Raw genomic sequence first — 22,340 nt, forward strand, 5'->3', positions numbered from 1 at the left:
GTTAAATCGTCGTAAAACAGTGAAAATACCAGAAAAACCTTACAAGAGCATCAAATCGTCGTTAAACAGTGTAAATACCAGAAAAACCTTATAAGAGCGTCAAGTCGTCGTTAAACAGTGAAAATACCAGAAAAACCTTATAAGAGCGTTAAATCGACGTAAAACAGTTAAAATACCAGAAAAACCTTATAAGAGCGTTAAATCATCTTAAAACGCTGTAAAATAAAGAAAAACCATTAAAAAGTGTTTGATCGTCGTATTTCACTGAAAATCATTAAAAAACTCTTACAATTTGTCACATTATCGTAAAACAGTGAAAATACCACAAAAACCTTATACGAGCGTTTAATCGTCGTATAACAGTGAAAATACCAGAAAAACCTTAGAAGAGCGTCAAATCGTCGTCAAACAGTGAAAATACCAGAAAAACCTTAGAAGAGCGTTAAATCGTCGTTAAACAGTGTAAATACCAGAAAAACCTTATAAGAGCGTCAAATCGTCGTGAAAGAGTGAAAATACCAGAGAAACCTTATAAGAGCGTTAAATCGTCGAAAAACAGTGAAAATACCAGAAAAACCTTATAAGAGCGTAAAATCGTCGTAAAACAGTGTTAATACCAGAAAAACCTTATAAGAGCGTCAAGTCGTCGTTAAACAGTGAAAATACCAGAAAAACCTTATAAGAGCGTTAAATCGACGTAAAACAGTTAAAATACCAGAAAAACCTTATAAGAGCGTTAAATCATCTTAAAACGCTGTAAAATATAGAAAAACCTTTAAAAAGTGATAAATCGTCGTATTGCACTAATAATCATTGAAAAACCCTAAAAATTTGTCAAATCGTCGTAAAACAGTGAAAATACCAGAAAAATCTTATAAGAGCGTTAAATCATCTTAAAACGCTGTAAAATATAGAAAAACCATTAAAAAGTGATAAATCGTCGTATTACACTAATAATCATTGAAAAACCCTAAAAATTTGTCAAATCGTCGTAAAACAGTGAAAATACCAGATAAACCTAATAAGAGCGTAAAATCGTCTTAAATACTGTAAAATATAGAAAAACCATCAAAAAGTGTTAAATCGTCGTATTACACTAAAAATCATTGAAAAACCCTAAAAAATTGTCAAATCGTCGTAAAACAGTGAAAATGCAAGAAAAACCTTATACGAGCGTTAAATCGTCGTAAAACAGTGAAAATACCAGAAAAACCTTATAAGAGCGTTAAATCGTCGTAAAACAGTGAAAATACCAGAAAAACCTTATAAGAGCGTTAAATCGTCCTCAAACGCTGTAAAATATAGAAAAACCATTAAAAAGTGTTTGATCGTCGTATTTCACTAAAAATCATTAAAAAACTCTTACAATTTTTCGAATTATCGTAAAACAGTGAAAATACCACAAAAACCTTATACGAGCGTTTAATCTTCGTAAAACAGTGAAAATACCAGAAAAACCTTAGAAGAGCGTTAAATCGTCGAAAAACAGTGAAAATACCAGAAAAACCTTATGCGAGCGTTAAATCGACGTAAAACAGTTAAAATACCAGAAAAACCTTATAAGAGCGTTTAATCGTCTTAAAACGCTGTAAAATATAGAAAAACCATAAAAAAGTGTTAAATCGTCGTATTACACTAAAAATCATTGAAAAACCCTAAAAAATTGTCAAATCGTCGTAAAACAGTGAAAATGCCAGAAAAACCTTATACGAGCGTTAAATCGTCGTAAAACAGTGAAAATACCAGAAAAACCTTATAAGAGCGTTAAATCGTCGTAAAACAGTGAAAATACCAGAAAAACCTTATAAGAGCGTTTAATCGTCCTCAAACGCTGTAAAATATAGAAAAACCATTAAAAAGTGTTTGATCGTCGTATTTCACTGAAAATCATTAAAAAACTCTTACAATTTGTCAAATTATCGTAAAACAGTGAAAATACCAGAAAAACCTTAGAAGAGCGTTAAATCGTCGAAAAACAGTGAAAATACCAGAAAAACCTTAGAAGAGCGTCAAGTCGTCGTTAAACAGTGAAAATACCAGAAAAACCTTATAAGAGCGTTAAATCGACGTAAAACAGTTAAAATACCAGAAAAACCTAATAAGAGCGTTAAATCGTCTTAAAACACTGTAAAATATAGAAAAACCATTAAAAAGTGTTAAATCGTCGTATTACACTAAAAATCATTGAAAAACCCTAAAAAATTGTCAAATCGTCGTAAAACAGTGAAAATGCAAGAAAAACCTTATACGAGCGTTAAATCGTCGTAAAACAGTGAAAATACCAGAAAAACCTTAGAAGAGCGTTAAATCGTCGAAAAACAGTGAAAATACCAGAAAAACCTTATAAGAGCGTTAAATCGTCCTCAAACGCTGTAAAATATAGAAAAACCATTAAAAAGTGTTTGATCGTCGTATTTCACTGAAAATCATTAAAAAACTCTTACAATTTGTCAAATTATCGTAAAACAGTGAAAATACCACAAAAACCTTATACGAGCGTTTAATCTTCGACAAACAGTGAAAATACCAGAAAAACCTTAGAAGAGCGTTAAATCGTCGAAAAACAGTGAAAATACCAGAAAAACCTTATGCGAGCGTTAAATCGACGTAAAACAGTTAAAATACCAGAAAAACCTTATAAGAGCGTTAAATCATCTTAAAACGCTGTAAAATATAGAATAACCATAAAAAAGTGTTAAATCGTCGTATTACACTAAAAATCATTGAAAAACCCTAAAAAATTGTCAAATCGTCGTAAAACAGTGAAAATGCCAGAAAAACCTTATACGAGCGTTAAATCGTCGTAAAACAGTGAAAATACCAGAAAAACCTTATAAGAGCGTTAAATCGTCGTAAAACAGTGAAAATACCAGAAAAACCTTATAAGAGCGTTAAATCGTCCTCAAACGCTGTAAAATATAGAAAAACCATTAAAAAGTGTTTGATCGTCGTATTTCACTGAAAATCATTAAAAAAACTCTTACAATTTGTCAAATTATCGTAAAACAGTGAAAATACCACAAAAACCTTATACGAGCGTTTAATCTTCGTTAAACAGTGAAAATACCAGAAAAACCTTAGAAGAGCGTTAAATCGTCGAAAAACAGTGAAAATACCAGAAAAACCTAAGAAGAGCGTCAAGTCGTCGTTAAACAGTGAAAATACCAGAAAAACCTTATAAGAGCGTTAAATCGACGTAAAACAGTTAAAATACCAGAAAAACCTTATAAGAGCGTTTAATCGTCGTAAAACAGTGAAAATACAAGAAAAACCTTATAAGAGCGTCAAATCGTCGTAAAACAGTGTAAATACCAGAAAAACCTCATAAGAGCGTTAAATCGTCGTAAAACAGTGAAAATACCAGAAAAACCTTATAAGAGCGTTAAATCGTCGTAAAACAGTGTAAATACCAGAAAAACCTTATAAGAACGTCAAGTCGTCGTTAAACAGTGAAAATACCAGAAAAACCTTATAAGAGCGTTAAATCGACGTAAAACAGTTAAAATACCAGAAAAACCTTATAAGAGCGTTAAATCATCTTAAAACGCTGTAAAATATAGAAAAACCATTAAAAAGTGATAAATCGTCGTATTACACTGATAATCATTGAAAAACCCTAAAAATTTGTCAAATCTTCGTAAAACAGTGAAAATACCAGAACAACCTTATAAGAGCGTTAAATCGTCGTAAAACAGTGAAAATACCAGAAAAACCTTATAAGAGCGTTAAATCGACGTAAAACAGTTAAAATACCAGAAAAACCTTAGAAGAGCGTTAAATCATCTTAAAACGCTGTAAAATATAGAAAAACCATTAAAAAGTGATAAATCGTCGTATTACACTAAAAATCATTGAAAAACACTTAAAATTTGTCAATCCGTCGTAAAACAGTGAAAATTTCAGATAAAATTTACAACAGCGTTTTATCGTCGTAAAACAGTGAAAATACCAGAAAAACCTTATAAGAGCGTTAAATCGTCGTAAAACAGTGAAAATACCAGAAAAACCTTATAAGAGCGTCAAATCGTCGTGAAAGAGTGAAAATACCAGAGAAACCTTATAAGAGCGTTAAATCGTCGAAAAACAGTGAAAATACCAGAAAAACCTTATACGAGCGTTTAATCGTCCTAAAACAGTGAAAATACCAGAAAAACCTTATAAGAGCGTTAAATCGTCGTAAAACAGTGAAAATACCAGAAAAACCTTATAAGAGCGTTAAATCGTCGTAAAACAGTGTAAATACCAGAAAAACCTTATAAGAGCGTCAAGTCGTCGTTAAACAGTGAACATACCAGAAAAACTTTATAAGAGCGTTAAATCGACGTAAAACAGTTAAAATACCAGAAAAACCTTATAAGAGCGTTAAATCGTCTAAAAACGCTGTAAAATATAGAAAAACCATTAAAAAGTGTTAAATCGTCGTATTACACTAAAAATCATTGAAAAACCCTTCAAATTTGTCAAATCGTCGTTCAACAGTGAAAATACCAGAAAAACCTTATAACAGCTTTAAATCGTCGTAAAACAGTGAAAATACCAGAACAACCTTATAAGAGCGTTAAATCGTCTAAAAACGCTGTAAAATATAGAAAAACCATTAAAAAGTGTTAAATCGTCGTATTACACTAAAAATCATTGAAAACCCTTAATATTTGTCAAATCGTCGTTAAACAGTGAAAATACCAGAAAAACCTTATAAGAGCGTTAAATCGACGTAAAACAGTGAAAATACCAGAACAACCTTATAAGAGCGTTAAATCGTCTAAAAACGCTGTAAAATATAGAAAAACCATTAAAAAGTGTTAAATCGTCGTATTACACTAAAAATCATTGAAAACCCTTAATATTTGTCAAATCGTCGTTAAACAGTGAAAATACCAGAAAAACCTTATAAGAGCGTTAAATCGACGTAAAACAGTTAAAATACCAGAAAAACCTTATAAGAGCGTTTAATCGTCGTAAAACAGTGAAAATACAAGAAAAACCTTATAAGAGCGTCAAATCTTCGTAAAACAGTGTAAATACCAGAAAAACCTCATAAGAGCGTTAAATCGTCGTAAAACAGTGAAAATACCAGAAAAACCTTATAAGAGCGTTAAATCGTCGTAAAACAGTGTAAATACCAGAAAAACCTTATAAGAACGTCAAGTCGTCGTTAAACAGTGAAAATACCAGAAAAACCTTATAAGAGCGTTAAATCGACGTAAAACAGTTAAAATACCAGAAAAACCTTATAAGAGCGTTAAATCATCTTAAAACGCTGTCAAATATAGAAAAACCATTAAAAAGTGATAAATCGTCGTATTACACTAATAATCATTGAAAAACCCTAAAAATTTGTCAAATCGTCGTAAAACAGTGAAAATACCAGAACAACCTTATAAGAGCGTTAAATCGTCTAAAAACGCTGTAAAATATAGAAAAACCATTAAAAAGTGATAAATCGTCGTATTACACTAATAATCATTGAAAAACCCTAAAAATTTGTCAAATCGTCGTAAAACAGTGAAAATACCAGATAAACCTTATAAGAGCGTTAAATCGTCTTAAAACACTGTAAAATATAGAAAAACCATAAAAATGTGATCGTCGAATTACACTAAAAATCATTGAAAAACCCTAAAAAATTGTCAAATCTTCGTAAAACAGTGAAAATGCCAGAAAAACCTTATACGAGCGTTGAATCGTCGTAAAACAGCGAAAATACAGGAAAAACCTTATAAGAGCGTTAAATTGTCCTCAAACGCTGTAAAATATAGAAAAACCATTAAAAAGTGTTTGATCGTCGTATTACACTAAAAATCATTGAAAAACACTTTAAATTTGTCAAACCGTCGTAAAACAGTGAAAATTTCAGATAAACCTTACAAGAGCGTTTTATCGTCGTAAAACAGTGAAAATACCAGAAAAACCTTATAAGAGCGTTAAATCGTCGTAAAACAGTGAAAATACCAGAAAAACCTTATAAGAGCGTTAAATCGACGTAAAACAGTTAAAATACCAGAAAAACCTTAGAAGAGCGTTAAATCATCTTAAAACGCTGTAAAATATAGAAAAACCATTAAAAAGTGTTTGATCGTCGTATTTCACTGAAAATCATTAAAAAACTCTTACAATTTGTCACATTATCGTAAAACAGTGAAAATACCACAAAAACCTTATACGAGCGTTTAATCGTCGTATAACAGTGAAAATACCAGAAAAACCTTAGAAGAGCGTCAAATCGTCGTAAAACAGTGAAAATACCAGAAAAACCTTAGAAGAGCGTTAAATCGTCGTTAAACAGTGTAAATACCAGAAAAACCTTATTAGAGCGTCAAATCGTCGTGAAAGAGTGAAAATACCAGAGAAACCTTATAAGAGCGTTAAATCGTCGAAAAACAGTGAAAATACCAGAAAAACCTTATAAGAGCGTAAAATCGTCGTAAAACAGTGTAAATACCAGAAAAACCTTATAAGAGCGTCAAGTCGTCGTTAAACAGTGAAAATACCAGAAAAACCTTTTAAGAGCGTTAAATCGACGTAAAACAGTGAAAATACCAGAAAAACCTTATAAGAGCGTTAAATCATCTTAAAACGCTGTAAAATATAGAAAAACCATTAAAAAGTGATAAATCGTCGTATTGCACTAATAATCATTGAAAAACCCTAAAAATTTGTCAAATCGTCGTAAAACAGTGAAAATACCAGAAAAACCTTATAAGAGCGTTAAATCATCTTAAAACGCTGTAAAATATAGAAAAACCATTAAAAAGTGATAAATCGTCGTATTACACTAAAAATCATTGAAAAACACTTAAAATTTGTCAAACCGTCGTAAAACAGTGAAAATTTCAGATAAACCTTACAACAGCGTTTTATCGTCGTAAAACAGTGAAAATACCAGAAAAACCTTATAAGAGCGTTAAATCGTCGTAAAACATTGAAAATACCAGAAAAACCTTACAAGAGCATCAAATCGTCGTTAAACAGTGTAAATACCAGAAAAACCTTATAAGAGCGTCAAGTCGTCGTTAAACAGTGAAAATACCAGAAAAACCTTATAAGAGCGTTAAATCGACGTAAAACAGTTAAAATACCAGAAAAACCTTATAAGAGCGTTAAATCATCTTAAAACGCTGTAAAATAAAGAAAAACCATTAAAAAGTGTTTGATCGTCGTATTTCACTGAAAATCATTAAAAAACTCTTACAATTTGTCACATTATCGTAAAACAGTGAAAATACCACAAAAACCTTATACGAGCGTTTAATCGTCGTATAACAGTGAAAATACCAGAAAAACCTTAGAAGAGCGTCAAATCGTCGTCAAACAGTGAAAATACCAGAAAAACCTTAGAAGAGCGTTAAATCGTCGTTAAACAGTGTAAATACCAGAAAAACCTTATAAGAGCGTCAAATCGTCGTGAAAGAGTGAAAATACCAGAGAAACCTTATAAGAGCGTTAAATCGTCGAAAAACAGTGAAAATACCAGAAAAACCTTATAAGAGCGTAAAATCGTCGTAAAACAGTGTTAATACCAGAAAAACCTTATAAGAGCGTCAAGTCGTCGTTAAACAGTGAAAATACCAGAAAAACCTTATAAGAGCGTTAAATCGACGTAAAACAGTTAAAATACCAGAAAAACCTTATAAGAGCGTTAAATCATCTTAAAACGCTGTAAAATATAGAAAAACCATTAAAAAGTGATAAATCGTCGTATTGCACTAATAATCATTGAAAAACCCTAAAAATTTGTCAAATCGTCGTAAAACAGTGAAAATACCAGAAAAATCTTATAAGAGCGTTAAATCATCTTAAAACGCTGTAAAATATAGAAAAACCATTAAAAAGTGATAAATCGTCGTATTACACTAATAATCATTGAAAAACCCTAAAAATTTGTCAAATCGTCGTAAAACAGTGAAAATACCAGATAAACCTAATAAGAGCGTAAAATCGTCTTAAATACTGTAAAATATAGAAAAACCATCAAAAAGTGTTAAATCGTCGTATTACACTAAAAATCATTGAAAAACCCTAAAAAATTGTCAAATCGTCGTAAAACAGTGAAAATGCAAGAAAAACCTTATACGAGCGTTAAATCGTCGTAAAACAGTGAAAATACCAGAAAAACCTTATAAGAGCGTTAAATCGTCGTAAAACAGTGAAAATACCAGAAAAACCTTATAAGAGCGTTAAATCGTCCTCAAACGCTGTAAAATATAGAAAAACCATTAAAAAGTGTTTGATCGTCGTATTTCACTAAAAATCATTAAAAAACTCTTACAATTTGTCGAATTATCGTAAAACAGTGAAAATACCACAAAAACCTTATACGAGCGTTTAATCTTCGTAAAACAGTGAAAATACCAGAAAAACCTTAGAAGAGCGTTAAATCGTCGAAAAACAGTGAAAATACCAGAAAAACCTTATGCGAGCGTTAAATCGACGTAAAACAGTTAAAATACCAGAAAAACCTTATAAGAGCGTTTAATCGTCTTAAAACGCTGTAAAATATAGAAAAACCATAAAAAAGTGTTAAATCGTCGTATTACACTAAAAATCATTGAAAAACCCTAAAAAATTGTCAAATCGTCGTAAAACAGTGAAAATGCCAGAAAAACCTTATACGAGCGTTAAATCGTCGTAAAACAGTGAAAATACCAGAAAAACCTTATAAGAGCGTTAAATCGTCGTAAAACAGTGAAAATACCAGAAAAACCTTATAAGAGCGTTTAATCGTCCTCAAACGCTGTAAAATATAGAAAAACCATTAAAAAGTGTTTGATCGTCGTATTTCACTGAAAATCATTAAAAAACTCTTACAATTTGTCAAATTATCGTAAAACAGTGAAAATACCAGAAAAACCTTAGAAGAGCGTTAAATCGTCGAAAAACAGTGAAAATACCAGAAAAACCTTAGAAGAGCGTCAAGTCGTCGTTAAACAGTGAAAATACCAGAAAAACCTTATAAGAGCGTTAAATCGACGTAAAACAGTTAAAATACCAGAAAAACCTAATAAGAGCGTTAAATCGTCTTAAAACACTGTAAAATATAGAAAAACCATTAAAAAGTGTTAAATCGTCGTATTACACTAAAAATCATTGAAAAACCCTAAAAAATTGTCAAATCGTCGTAAAACAGTGAAAATGCAAGAAAAACCTTATACGAGCGTTAAATCGTCGTAAAACAGTGAAAATACCAGAAAAACCTTAGAAGAGCGTTAAATCGTCGAAAAACAGTGAAAATACCAGAAAAACCTTATAAGAGCGTTAAATCGTCCTCAAACGCTGTAAAATATAGAAAAACCATTAAAAAGTGTTTGATCGTCGTATTTCACTGAAAATCATTAAAAAACTCTTACAATTTGTCAAATTATCGTAAAACAGTGAAAATACCACAAAAACCTTATACGAGCGTTTAATCTTCGACAAACAGTGAAAATACCAGAAAAACCTTAGAAGAGCGTTAAATCGTCGAAAAACAGTGAAAATACCAGAAAAACCTTATGCGAGCGTTAAATCGACGTAAAACAGTTAAAATACCAGAAAAACCTTATAAGAGCGTTAAATCATCTTAAAACGCTGTAAAATATAGAATAACCATAAAAAAGTGTTAAATCGTCGTATTACACTAAAAATCATTGAAAAACCCTAAAAAATTGTCAAATCGTCGTAAAACAGTGAAAATGCCAGAAAAACCTTATACGAGCGTTAAATCGTCGTAAAACAGTGAAAATACCAGAAAAACCTTATAAGAGCGTTAAATCGTCGTAAAACAGTGAAAATACCAGAAAAACCTTATAAGAGCGTTAAATCGTCCTCAAACGCTGTAAAATATAGAAAAACCATTAAAAAGTGTTTGATCGTCGTATTTCACTGAAAATCATTAAAAAAACTCTTACAATTTGTCAAATTATCGTAAAACAGTGAAAATACCACAAAAACCTTATACGAGCGTTTAATCTTCGTTAAACAGTGAAAATACCAGAAAAACCTTAGAAGAGCGTTAAATCGTCGAAAAACAGTGAAAATACCAGAAAAACCTAAGAAGAGCGTCAAGTCGTCGTTAAACAGTGAAAATACCAGAAAAACCTTATAAGAGCGTTAAATCGACGTAAAACAGTTAAAATACCAGAAAAACCTTATAAGAGCGTTTAATCGTCGTAAAACAGTGAAAATACAAGAAAAACCTTATAAGAGCGTCAAATCGTCGTAAAACAGTGTAAATACCAGAAAAACCTCATAAGAGCGTTAAATCGTCGTAAAACAGTGAAAATACCAGAAAAACCTTATAAGAGCGTTAAATCGTCGTAAAACAGTGTAAATACCAGAAAAACCTTATAAGAACGTCAAGTCGTCGTTAAACAGTGAAAATACCAGAAAAACCTTATAAGAGCGTTAAATCGACGTAAAACAGTTAAAATACCAGAAAAACCTTATAAGAGCGTTAAATCATCTTAAAACGCTGTAAAATATAGAAAAACCATTAAAAAGTGATAAATCGTCGTATTACACTGATAATCATTGAAAAACCCTAAAAATTTGTCAAATCTTCGTAAAACAGTGAAAATACCAGAACAACCTTATAAGAGCGTTAAATCGTCTAAAAACGCTGTCAAATATAGAAAAACAATTAAAAAGTGTTAAATCGTCGTATTACACTAAAAATCATTGAAAAACCCTTAAAATTTGTCAAGCCGTCGTAAAACAGTGAAAATACCAGATAAACCTTACAAGAGCGTTTTATCGTCGTAAAACAGTGAAAATACCAGATAAACCTTACAAGAGCGTTTTATCGTCGTAAAACAGTGAAAATACCAGAAAAACCTTATAAGAGCGTTTAATCGTCGTAAAACAGTGAAAATACCTGAAAAAGCTAATAAGAGCGTCAAATCGTCGTAAAACAGTGTAAATACCAGAAAAAACTTATAAGAGCGTTAAATCGTCGTAAAACAGTGAAAATACCAGAAAAACCTTATAAGAGCGTTAAATCGTCGTAAAACAGTGTAAATACCAGAAAAACCTTATAAGAGCGTCAAGTCGTCGTTAAACAGTGAAAATACCAGAAAAACCTTATAAGAGCGTTAAATCGACGTAAAACAGTTAAAATACCAGAAAAACCTTATAAGAGCGTTAAATCATCTTAAAACGCTGTAAAATATAGAAAAACAATTAAAAAGTGATAAATCGTCGTATTACACTAATAATCATTGAAAAACCCTAAAAATTTGTCAAATCGTCGTAAAACAGTGAAAATACCAGAAAAACCTTATAAGAACGTTAAATCATCTTAAAACGCTGTAAAATATAGAAAAACCATTAAAAAGTGATAAATCGTCGTATTACACTAATAATCATTGAAAAACCCCTTAAAATTTGTCAAATCGTTGTAAGACAGTGAAAATACCAGATAAACCTTATAAGAGCGTTAAATCGTCTTAAAACACTGTAAAATATAGAAAAACCATTAAAAAGTGTTAAATCGTCGTATTACACTAAAAATCATTGAAAAACCCTAAAAAATTGTCAAATCGTCGTAAAACAGTGAAAATGCCAGAAAAACCCTAAAAAATTGTCAAATCGTCGTAAAACAGTGAAAATGCCAGAAAAACCTTATAAGAGCGTTAAATCGTCGTAAAACAGTGAAAATACCAGAATAACCGTATAAGAGCGATAAATCGTCGTTAAACAGTGAAATTTCCAGAAAAACCTTATAAGAGCGTTAAATCGTCGTAAAACAGTGAAAATACCAGAAAAACCTTATAAGAGCGTTAAATCGTCGTTAAACAGTGAAAATACCAGAGAAACCTTTTTTTTTAACATTATTTCTGGCTTTCACCCTTCAAGGGTGTTCTTTGCCATCATTTTAAATTATTGAGAAATGAAAGGTGAATTTAAATATTAATTTTATTTAAATGGGCAAATTTCAAAATTATAATGAAAATTGGAGTCGAGTTCAGACTTAGAAGAGATGAGATGTTGAATGGAGGGGAGGCAATTTTAGATAAGGCTTGATAGAAGAGAGGATATTTGTTTAGAGAGGGACAACCAAAAAATATGTGATCTAAAGTTTCCACTTCTAGACCACAGAATGTACAATCTGGGGAGTCAACAACGTGAATTTTAAAAAGATGGGAAGGAACGGAACAATATCCGATCCTCATTCGAATGAGTGAAGAAATTTATTTTTTGGAAAAATGAGGGAATTGCTGAAACCACGGTTTTGATGGAATAGTTCTTTGTATTGAGGCATAGCAGGCTCTCTTGGATTGACTAGCAATGTGCCAATACTCTGCCCAAACATTGCGGGATCTATCTTTGATGATGGAAAAAATGTCAGATAGGGGAATGTGGTTTACGAGGGTAACAACAGGGTTGGACGCTCCTTGTTTTGCCAATGCATCCGCAATATCATTACCCATGATACCAACATGTCCAGGAATCCAAATCAGAGTTAGAGTTTTACCAGAGCTTTGAATGGAGGCTATCATCTCTCGAATAAGGCATACAAAGTGATCATCAGGATGAAGAAGAGGACTGGATTTAAGTTTTTGGAGGGAACTGAGAGAGTCAGAGAGAACGAGGGAATGTTCGAAATTATTTTTGATTATATATTTGAGAGATTCTATTATTGCAATGCACTCGGCTGAAAATATTGAAAATTGATTTGAAATTGAATGAAATATTCTGTCATTAGAATTATTGTGGTAAACGTTAAAACCTATACCACAGTTAGGAGAGTCGGGAGATTTGGATCCATCAGTAAATAAAAGAGAAAAGTTGGGCCATTTAGATGAAATAATGTCATTGAAAATATTATTGACAGTTCGGGCCGGGAGATTGGAATGACTTTTAAGGATTCCGATCCCTTCAAATATTGTTGATAATAGGGTGACGTGACTATATTTTAATTTGTATAAAGGAAGTAGATCATTTTGGATGATGTGAAGCTCTGAGAGAGACTTAAAATTTTTACAGATGTCAGGAAGAGGTTTAGTTGAAGCTCTGATTGTAGATGAATGGGTTGAGTCAATGAACAACGAGACGCTGGGGATAACCTGATGACATTTAGAATTTAAACATTTAAGAACAAATTTGTCAGCAAATAGTTGACGCCTTAAATAAAGAGGAGGATCAGAACATTCTACTTGAAGGGAATTGATGGGTGACGATTGCATCGCTCCAGTTATAATTCGCAAAGATTTAGATTGAATTTTGTCTAATTTATCAAGTACATTTTTTGAGGCAGTACTAAAAAGTGGGCAGGCATAGTCAAGATGGCTTCGAATAAGTGCGTTGTAAAGCAATTTAATGCAAGTAGGGTGAGCTCCCCACCAAACGCCAGATAAGGATCTGATGATATTTAAATTTTTTTCGCATTTAGTAACTAAATTATTAATATGGGAAGACCATTTAAGTTTCCTATCAAATGTTACTCCCAAAAATTTTACTTCAGAAGCGTTGGGGATTGGAGAATTTTTAAATAAAATTTGAACGGGGAGGTTTTTATGGCGGTTTGAGAAGGTGACACACTGAGTCTTTTGGATTGAAAGTTCAAAACCATTTAAGGTGAGCCATGTGCAAAGGGCATTCATGGCTTCGTTAAGATATTTGACGGCGAGAGGGATGATTTTGGATGATAAGAAGAAAGCTATGTCATCTGCGAACTCAATAACTTTTACTTGTGGGGGAATAGTGACATGCATATCATATGTATATATATTGTACAGTAAGGGGGACAATACATCGCCTTGTGGTAAACCCTTCCAAACAGACCTACTTTGAGGAGAAATATCTGGAAGTTCAATGAAAATTTTTCTATCTAGAAATAGATTAATAATAGATTGGACAAACATGGGGGGAAGGCCAAGGCCTAGAAGTTTTTTTTTCAGGATTGGGATGGAAACATTGTCAAAGGCGCCTTCTATATCTATAAAGACGGCAAGACAAACTTCCTGTTTAGAAATTGATAAATTAATATCAGTGCTGATGATAGCAAGGTTATCTTGAGTGGATTTTTTTTTCCTAAATCCAAATTGAGATGGAGAGAGAAGCTGTTTACTCTCGACAAAAAATTCTAATCGGTTTTTAATTAATTTTTCATAAAGTTTACTGAGGGTGGATGAAAGAGCGATCGGCCTGTAGTTGGATCCAGAATTTGGTGATTTGTTTGTTTTTAAAATAGGGATGATTATTTGACAACTCCAGTCATCAGGCATTATACCAGTCTAGAAGATTTTGTTTAAGATGCTTAAGAAGTGGTTTAGAACATTATCATTACTATTTTTGATTATGCTGTAAGGTATACCATCTCTGCCTGGAGATGAGTCCTTGACTATTGATTAACAATTTTTTAGCTCAATTAAGGTGAATGGAGAGTCTAGCCAATGATTAGACATAGGAGTATTATAGATAGGCGTTATTTCATCTAAGTTAGGTACAGAAGGGGGGGCAATTTTGTCCAAGAATTCATCTATCCATTTAGAATGAGACGCTCGAGGAGATGGTGAACTGAAGGAGGATCGAAATCTTCGGATCATAGACCAAACTTCCGAAATTGGAGTGTTCGGAGATACTGAACTGCAGAAGTTGTACCACCCAGATCTTTTTTTGACCTCAATACCCTTTTGGCATTGGATTCAGCGTTTTTGTATATAAGATAGTTCTCCATAGTCATATTGTAACGATAGGAAAGAGATTTAGCTTTCCGAATTCTTACTACTTTGGAACATTCCTCATCCCACCAGGGAGTTGGAGGGAGTTTTTTTAAAAGAGATTTAGTTTTAGAGGGAGGATTTGATTTATTTATTGCAGTTATGAGCATTGATTTGAAGTTATTATAGTCATCTTTGACGGAAAATATATTGGTGTCGGGTAAATTTAGTAGGAACTTGTCCATATGAGAGTTAAATTCATCCCATTTGGTGTGTTTCGTTTTAATCTTTGTCGAAATATGAGACTTGTCCGATTGGAAAGAAGTTTGATAAGTAATGGTGATCGGGAAATGATCACTGGAGCAAGGGTCGGGGGACACCACCCAAGAGGAGAGAGAACCCAGACTAGTAGAACATATCGAGAGATCCACTGCACTGGGGTTTGTGCTGGGGCGAGAGATCCTAGTAGGAGATCCGTCATTCAAAAGGAAAAGGTTGGATTGATCTAGGAAATCCATCACACTTCGACCATCTCGGTCGGAGAAAGCAGAACCCCAGACGGGGGAATGGGCATTAAAATCGCCTAATATAAAGAAAGGAGGGCTTAGTTGACTTACAATTTGCAACCAAATTTGTTTATTGAAGTGGGCTGTTGGGGGAAGATAGACTGAAATAAAGGATGTGTCCTTTATTTTAGCTGCAACCATTTGGAAGTCAGCATTGGGGGGTTTGATATTATTTATTGGGGAAAATGATATGGATTTCTTAATAAAAAGGGCAGCACCGCCGCCCGAACCTTCCGGGCGGTCGTCGCGGAGACAGGAATACCCTCCCACATTAAAGTGGGTGGATGGAGTAAACCAAGTCTCCGAGATAGCAGCCAAAGAAATAAAGTTGGAATTTAATAGGTTAAGGAGATCAGATTTGTTAGAAATAGCACTTCGGCTATTCCACTGAAGTATTTTGAAATCTTGAAGAGTCATTTTGAAAAAATGATTTTAATGTGGAAATAATAGTAGCAGCGTTGGACGGTAGATTAGTTTGAGAAGAAATAAGGTCAATTAGAAGCATAATGAGAGTTTGGATAAATAAAGAATTGTCTTGGGAGAGTTTTTCAGAAAGTTTTAGAGAGTTCATTGAGGACGGATTATAATTATTTGCACACCCATTTGTGGCATTTAAAAGAGGTGAACCATTGGGATTTAAGAACAGTGAGTTGTGTTGTTGCTGATCGTATCCAGGAGCCGGTTTAGAGATATCGTTTTTGTATGTGAATTTAGTTGAACGAGAAGAAGTTGTTGTAGAAGAGGGAAGAGAGTTGGATGAGGAGTTGCTGGATAAAGCCTCAGCAAATGATTTTTTGACAGGCGGGAATAGTTTAGAAGCCTGCAGAAAAGACAAGTTCTGAGAGGCCATAGAAATTTTTATATTTTTTTGGCGAGATTGTTCTGGGCAAGAAGTGTTGATAGCTGTATGTGAGCCTGAGCAGTTAAAACATTTGGGTGAGGAGGAAGAAGGACATTGGTCAGCTGCGTGGTTTTCTCCACATTTAAAACATCTGGGTTGAGATCTGCATGCAGCTTTGGTATGACCAAAACGGCAGCAATTGAAACATTGAGTGGTGGGGTAAGTATACATTTCAACTGGTAATGAGTTGAAGAATAAATATATATGGGAGGGAAGAGATTGACCTTCAAAGGTGATAACTACAGATTGGGAGGGCTTCCAGGAAATTATACCCTCAGAGGAGTCCTTGTAATTTAGCCTCCTTGCTTTTATGGGATTGCCAATGTGTTGGGGGGTTGAAAGTGAAGACAGAATTTCTTCGATGGACAGGTCGGTCGAGATACCTCTGACCAGGCCCATGCGAGTGACATTGAAAGTAGGGATATATGCCTTGAACTTTGAATTAGATGAAATGAAGATATTTTTGATGAAACTGTTGGCAGCTGACCCTGAGAGGAATTCGACGGAGATTCGGAAGCGACCCTCGGCTTTTACACCTCCAGGCTTGATTGAAAGGTTCTTGCTATTTGATAGGAATTTGCCAAATTCAAGAGGGTGGATGGTTTTTCCTTGCTCAGTTTTTTGGGCGTATACTATGAATGGGCCACGGGAATGAGGAGAATAAAAGTTTGTTGGAGGAAGTTGAGAAAGTGCTGGTGGGGATTGTGAAGTCGAAGGAGAGTCAAGTTTTATTGGGGAAGAAGGAGTAAATTTCCTTTTTTTGGTAGAAGTCAAAATGACAGAATCACTGTCAGAAATTTCTCCATTTTCCCCGTCTGGGGGGTCTGGAGAGGGATCTGGGGGCTTTGTAGGGGGTCCAGGAGGGAAATCTTCCTCCATTATTCACAACAGTAAACAACTACAATAATAGTATGGAAAATGACAGAAGTAAAAAAAGGTTATAAATATCTGGAAATCAGCAGCGAAAAGTGACTCCTGGAAGATCAGGAGGGAGAAGAAACCTCAAGGCACAACACACTACACTTTTTTTTTGCCAGAAAACAAAAAAGAATGGTAAAAAATTAATTTTAGATAGAGCAAAAAAAAACAACGGATGACAGCCAAATGTTATTCCAGAGAAACCTTATAAGAGCGTAAAATCGTCGAAAAACAGTGAAAATACCAGAAAAACCTTATACGAGCGTTAAATCGTCGTAAAACAGTGAAAATACCAGAAAAACCTTATAAGAGCGTTAAATCGTCGTAAAACCGTGAAAATACCAGAAAAACCTTACAAGAGCGTTAAATCGTCGTAAAACAGTGTAAATACCAGAAAAACCTTATAAGAGCGTCTAGTCGTCGTTAAACAGTGAAAATACCAGAAAAACCTTATAAGAGCGTTAAATCGACGTAAAACAGTTAAAATACCAGAAAAACCTTATAAGAGCGTTAAATCATCTTAAAACGCTGTAAAATATATAAAAATCATTAAAAAGTGATAAATCGTCTTATTACACTAATAATCATTGAAAAACCCTAAAAATTTGTCAAATCGTCGTAAAACAGTGAAAATACCAGAAAAACTTTATAAGAGCGTAAATTTGTCTTAAAACGCTGTAAAATATAGAAAAACCATAAAAAAAGTGTTAAATCGTCGTATTAAACTAAAAATCGTTGAAAAACCCTTAATATTTGTCAAATCGTCGTTAAACAGTGAAAATACCAGAAAAACCTTAAAAAAGCGTTAAATCGACGTAAAACAGTTAAAATACCAGAAAAACCTTATAAGAGCGTTTAATCGTCGTAAAACAGTGAAAATACCAGAAAAACCTTAGAAGAGCGTCAAATCGTCGTAAAACAGTAAAAATACCAGAAAAACCTTATAAGAGCGTTAAATCGTCGTTAAACAGTGTATATACCAGAAAAACCTTATAAGAGCGTCAAATCGTCGTTAAACAGTGAAAATACCAGAGAAACCTTATAAGAGCGTTAAATCGTCGAAAAACAGTGAAAATACCAGAAAAACCTTATACGAGCGTTAAATCGTCGTAAAACAGTGAAAATACCAGAAAAACCTTATAAGAGCGTTAAATCGTCGTAAAACAGTGAAAATACCAGAAAAACCTTATAAGAGCGTCAAGTCGTCGTTAAACAGTGAAAATACCAGAAAAACCTTATAAGAGCGTTAAATCGACGTAAAACAGTTAAAATACCAGAAAAACCTTATAAGAGCGTTAAATCATCTAAAAAACGCTGTTAAATATAGAAAAAGCATTAAAAAGTGATAAATCGTCGTATTACACTAATAATCATTGAAAAACCCTAAAAATTTGTCAAATCGTCGTAAAACAGTGAAAATACCAGAACAACCTTATAAGAGCGTTAAATCGTCTAAAAACGCTGTAAAATATAGAAAAACCATTAAAAAGTGTTAAATCGTCGTATTACACTAAAAATCATTGAAAAACCCTTAAAATTTGTCAAACCGTCGTAAAACAGTGAAAATACCAGATAAACCTTACAAGAGCGTTTTATCGTCGTAAAACAGTGAAAATACCAGAAAAACCTTATAAGAGCGTTAAATCGACGTAAAACAGTTAAAATACCAGAAAAACCTTATAAGAGCGTTAAATCATCTTAAAACGCTGTAAAATATAGAAAAACCATTAAAAAGTGTTAAATCGTCGTATTAAACAAATCAAAATGTCGTATCAAAACAAATCTACCTACTAACTAACGTACACGCAAATCAATCGCTCCGAACAAAACAATTAAAATATAAAGTTTAAAACGCTTATAAAACAAAGTATAAGTTTTATCCGTGTTTACCACAGATGATTATAGTGTCACATCTAATTAACAAAGAAATATTCTTCAAATAAGTGATTAAAAAAGAACAAATATTGAAGTGAGGTGACAGATCAGCGTCATTTTACAGTGAATTTGTCATATTATCTCCCAGTTTAATTTGAAATTCAATCTGTTGGTGATATATAATTAATTATCAAAGTGTTCATAATTATTGGTCCCGTGATAGTGTTTAAAAATAATAAAATTACAAAAGTGAACTGATAATATTGAAAAGAACAGTAAATTATTTAATTTACAGGTGCTCGGTTATATTATAAGCCGTTAAGACCACAATCTGCCACAAGCCTTGGTTGGTTCAGTGGTCTAAGGCGTCACCTGAATTTGGTGCAGACATTTGATGATCCTAGGATCGAATCTTACTAAATCCAGAATAATAAAATAAAAGCGATTTTATTTTTATTTTATAATTTATAAAGTTCAACCAATATACCTAATTCGATTATCATCGTAGTGTCGTTATAAGGCGGGAAGTAAATATACTATTCAAGATGCACTGCAGAGTATGTCCAGAAGCCGTCCTTTCAGACGATTCAATATTTGTGTGTGCGACGTGTAAAGGCACCTATCATTTAGCCTGTGGAGGCATAAATGAGAATACATACCGTCGATTTACTCAAGAAAGGCGTGCCCAACAGAAGTGCAAGCAGTGCAAAAAGGATACTCGCTCAGCCGCCTCAAGTGCTACTATTTTAACGGAGACCACCAGTGATACCGCAACATTGGAACCATCAAAAAAAGTGACCAACAAAGCTTCAACGCCCACCTACCAACCATCAACTAATCTAGAAGAACTGCAAGAGTTAGTCATTTATAAAACGACTAATTTGGAAAAAAAACAAAATGATATTTTGGACCAAAATAATAAAATTCTAGAAAATATCCAATTCATAAGTGCGCAGTATGAGGACTTTCTTGCCAGATTTCGTAACATGGAGCAACGGAATGATGAGCTCACGAAGAAGAACGCCGTTTTGGAAGCCAGAATTACGGTCCTGGAGAATGGTCTAGAATTTCAAGAGCGTGCCCTCAAAGCAAATAATGCCGAAATAAGAGGCATTCCTGAAATCAACGGGGAGAATTTACAAGACGTAATGTTCAACATCTGCCAGACTACAAAATCCTCGATTCAAACTAAAGATATCGACTCTATCTATCGGTCAGCTAAAAAAAATAATAAACAGAATCATCCGAGAGAAATAGTTATCAAATTAAAGACGAATCTAGCTAGAGATCAGCTGCTAGCGGATGTGAAAAATTACAATAAAAATCAACAAAATACCGAAGACAAACTTAACACATTGAACATTGGAATTGCCGGTCCTCGCTCGCCTATCTACGTTTCCGAACAACTGACCTTTCGATCAAAGCAGCTCTGGTTTAAGACACGCCAATATGCCAAGGAACGTATGTTTCGATTCGCGTGGGTTAAAGGAGGGAACATATATATTAGAAAAGAGGCGGGATCAAATGCTATTCTCATTTCCGATGAATCAAAATTGTCAACACTGTGATAAAATTGTACCAATTTCGCTCTCGAGGTATATTTCGTCTCGTTTGTTTACTATTATATTTAGTCGTTGTTCCCGCTTCATCAAGTCTATTGCTTTCCACTACCTGCTAGGAACTTGTATTATCACCAGTTTCATAGTAATTTTAGGTGTCAATAAAACTAAATTAGATATTGTATTAAAACTTATATTATGCGAAAGTTTATCACAGCACCACGTTAATCTAAAATATAATAACTATGTTACGCAATACTACACTTATTTAAAATATACTAAATATGTTTCGTTTACCATATGATAATTATAATGATTCCGATATAAATTATAACACAAATGTTATTTATGATCTAAATAATCTAAACAAATACAATTGGGGCTCATATAGCCTAAAAATCATTCATCAGAATATCAGAAGCATTTCAAAAATCGATGATTTTTTATTATTTCTTGATCAATTTAATTACTCATTCGATGTTATAATTTTGTCGGAATGTTGGATAAATAAAGAATACACCTCCAAAATTATACAAAATTACTCTGAATATCACACTAACATAAGTTTAAATAAATCAAGTGGAATCGTTGTTTACATCAGAGACGGAATACAAGCACAAGTAGATGAAATTTTATTATCACAAGCAAACTGTCTGAAAATTGTTTTGAACAACAACTTATGTATCTTTGCAATCTACAGATCACCCGCTTTCCAAAACATCGACACTTTTTTGAGCTCACTTCAAGCAATCATCAATAGTTCAAAAAAAATAGAACGTCAAATCATCATAGGCGATCTCAATATTAATACTATTCCCGAATACCATCGTCAATATAACGATTATTTATGCCTGCTTACTGAAAATGGATTCATTCAGACAATTAATAGCCCTACTCGAGAACAGGGCATGAGTAAATCTTGCCTAGACCATATCAATGTTAAAAATGTTAACCTAATCAACTCATTTGTTTTTCACACTACAATTTCAGACCACTACACCACAGCTCTCTGTCTTAAAAACACACCTCCCACTGATGCTAAAATTAAATATGTCCCTCGAACAAATTACAATAACTTAGTCGAAGACTTGCGATCAGAAAACTGGCAAAACGTTCTAGACCAAATTGATACTGACTCAGCAATGAATGAATTTATCACAAAATTACATTCATATATATCTAAACACACTAGTCACATACACATAACAAATAATCAAGTAAAACTCACACCTTGGATCTCCCCTGGCCTTGTCAAATCTATTCACAGAAGGAATCAATTACACGAAAAGGCGAAAAGATGTCCTGAAAATATTTTAGTACAAGCTCATTATAAAAAGTATAGGAATTTATGTAAACATTTAATTAAATCGACCAAAGAAAATTATTATAAAAAAATTATTTACGAAAATAACTGTACGCCAAAACGTCTGTGGGAAACTTTTCGTAATATATCTAAAACAAAAATTAATAAATCTTCTGAAATTAAATCGTTGTACATTAATAATATAAACTGTTCAGACCCAAAAATTATGGCAAATTTTGCCAATAATTATTTCACTTCAGTGGGAGTCACTCTTGCGAAAAAAATTCTTGATAAACTTAATACTACTGAAATTGATCTCGCTAAGTTTACTACCTCTAATTTCGGTCATAAAATAGACAATGTACAAACAACGACAAACGAAGTCATGAAAATAATTGACGATCTTAAGTCATCAAATGCTTGTGGTCCTGATAAAGTCTCATCAAATCTGTTAAAACTTATTAAATCCTCAATCGCAATACCGATCGCGTTCATTTCGAATCTAAGCCTTAAATCAGGAATATTCCCCAATCATTTAAAACATTCAGTAGTTATATTGCTTCACAAAAATGGTGACAA

Source organism: Hesperophylax consimilis, chromosome 30, assembly GCF_061612785.1.
Source record: "Hesperophylax consimilis isolate HC1 chromosome 30, BYU_Hcon_1.0, whole genome shotgun sequence".
NCBI classification, from domain to species: domain Eukaryota; kingdom Metazoa; phylum Arthropoda; class Insecta; order Trichoptera; family Limnephilidae; genus Hesperophylax; species Hesperophylax consimilis.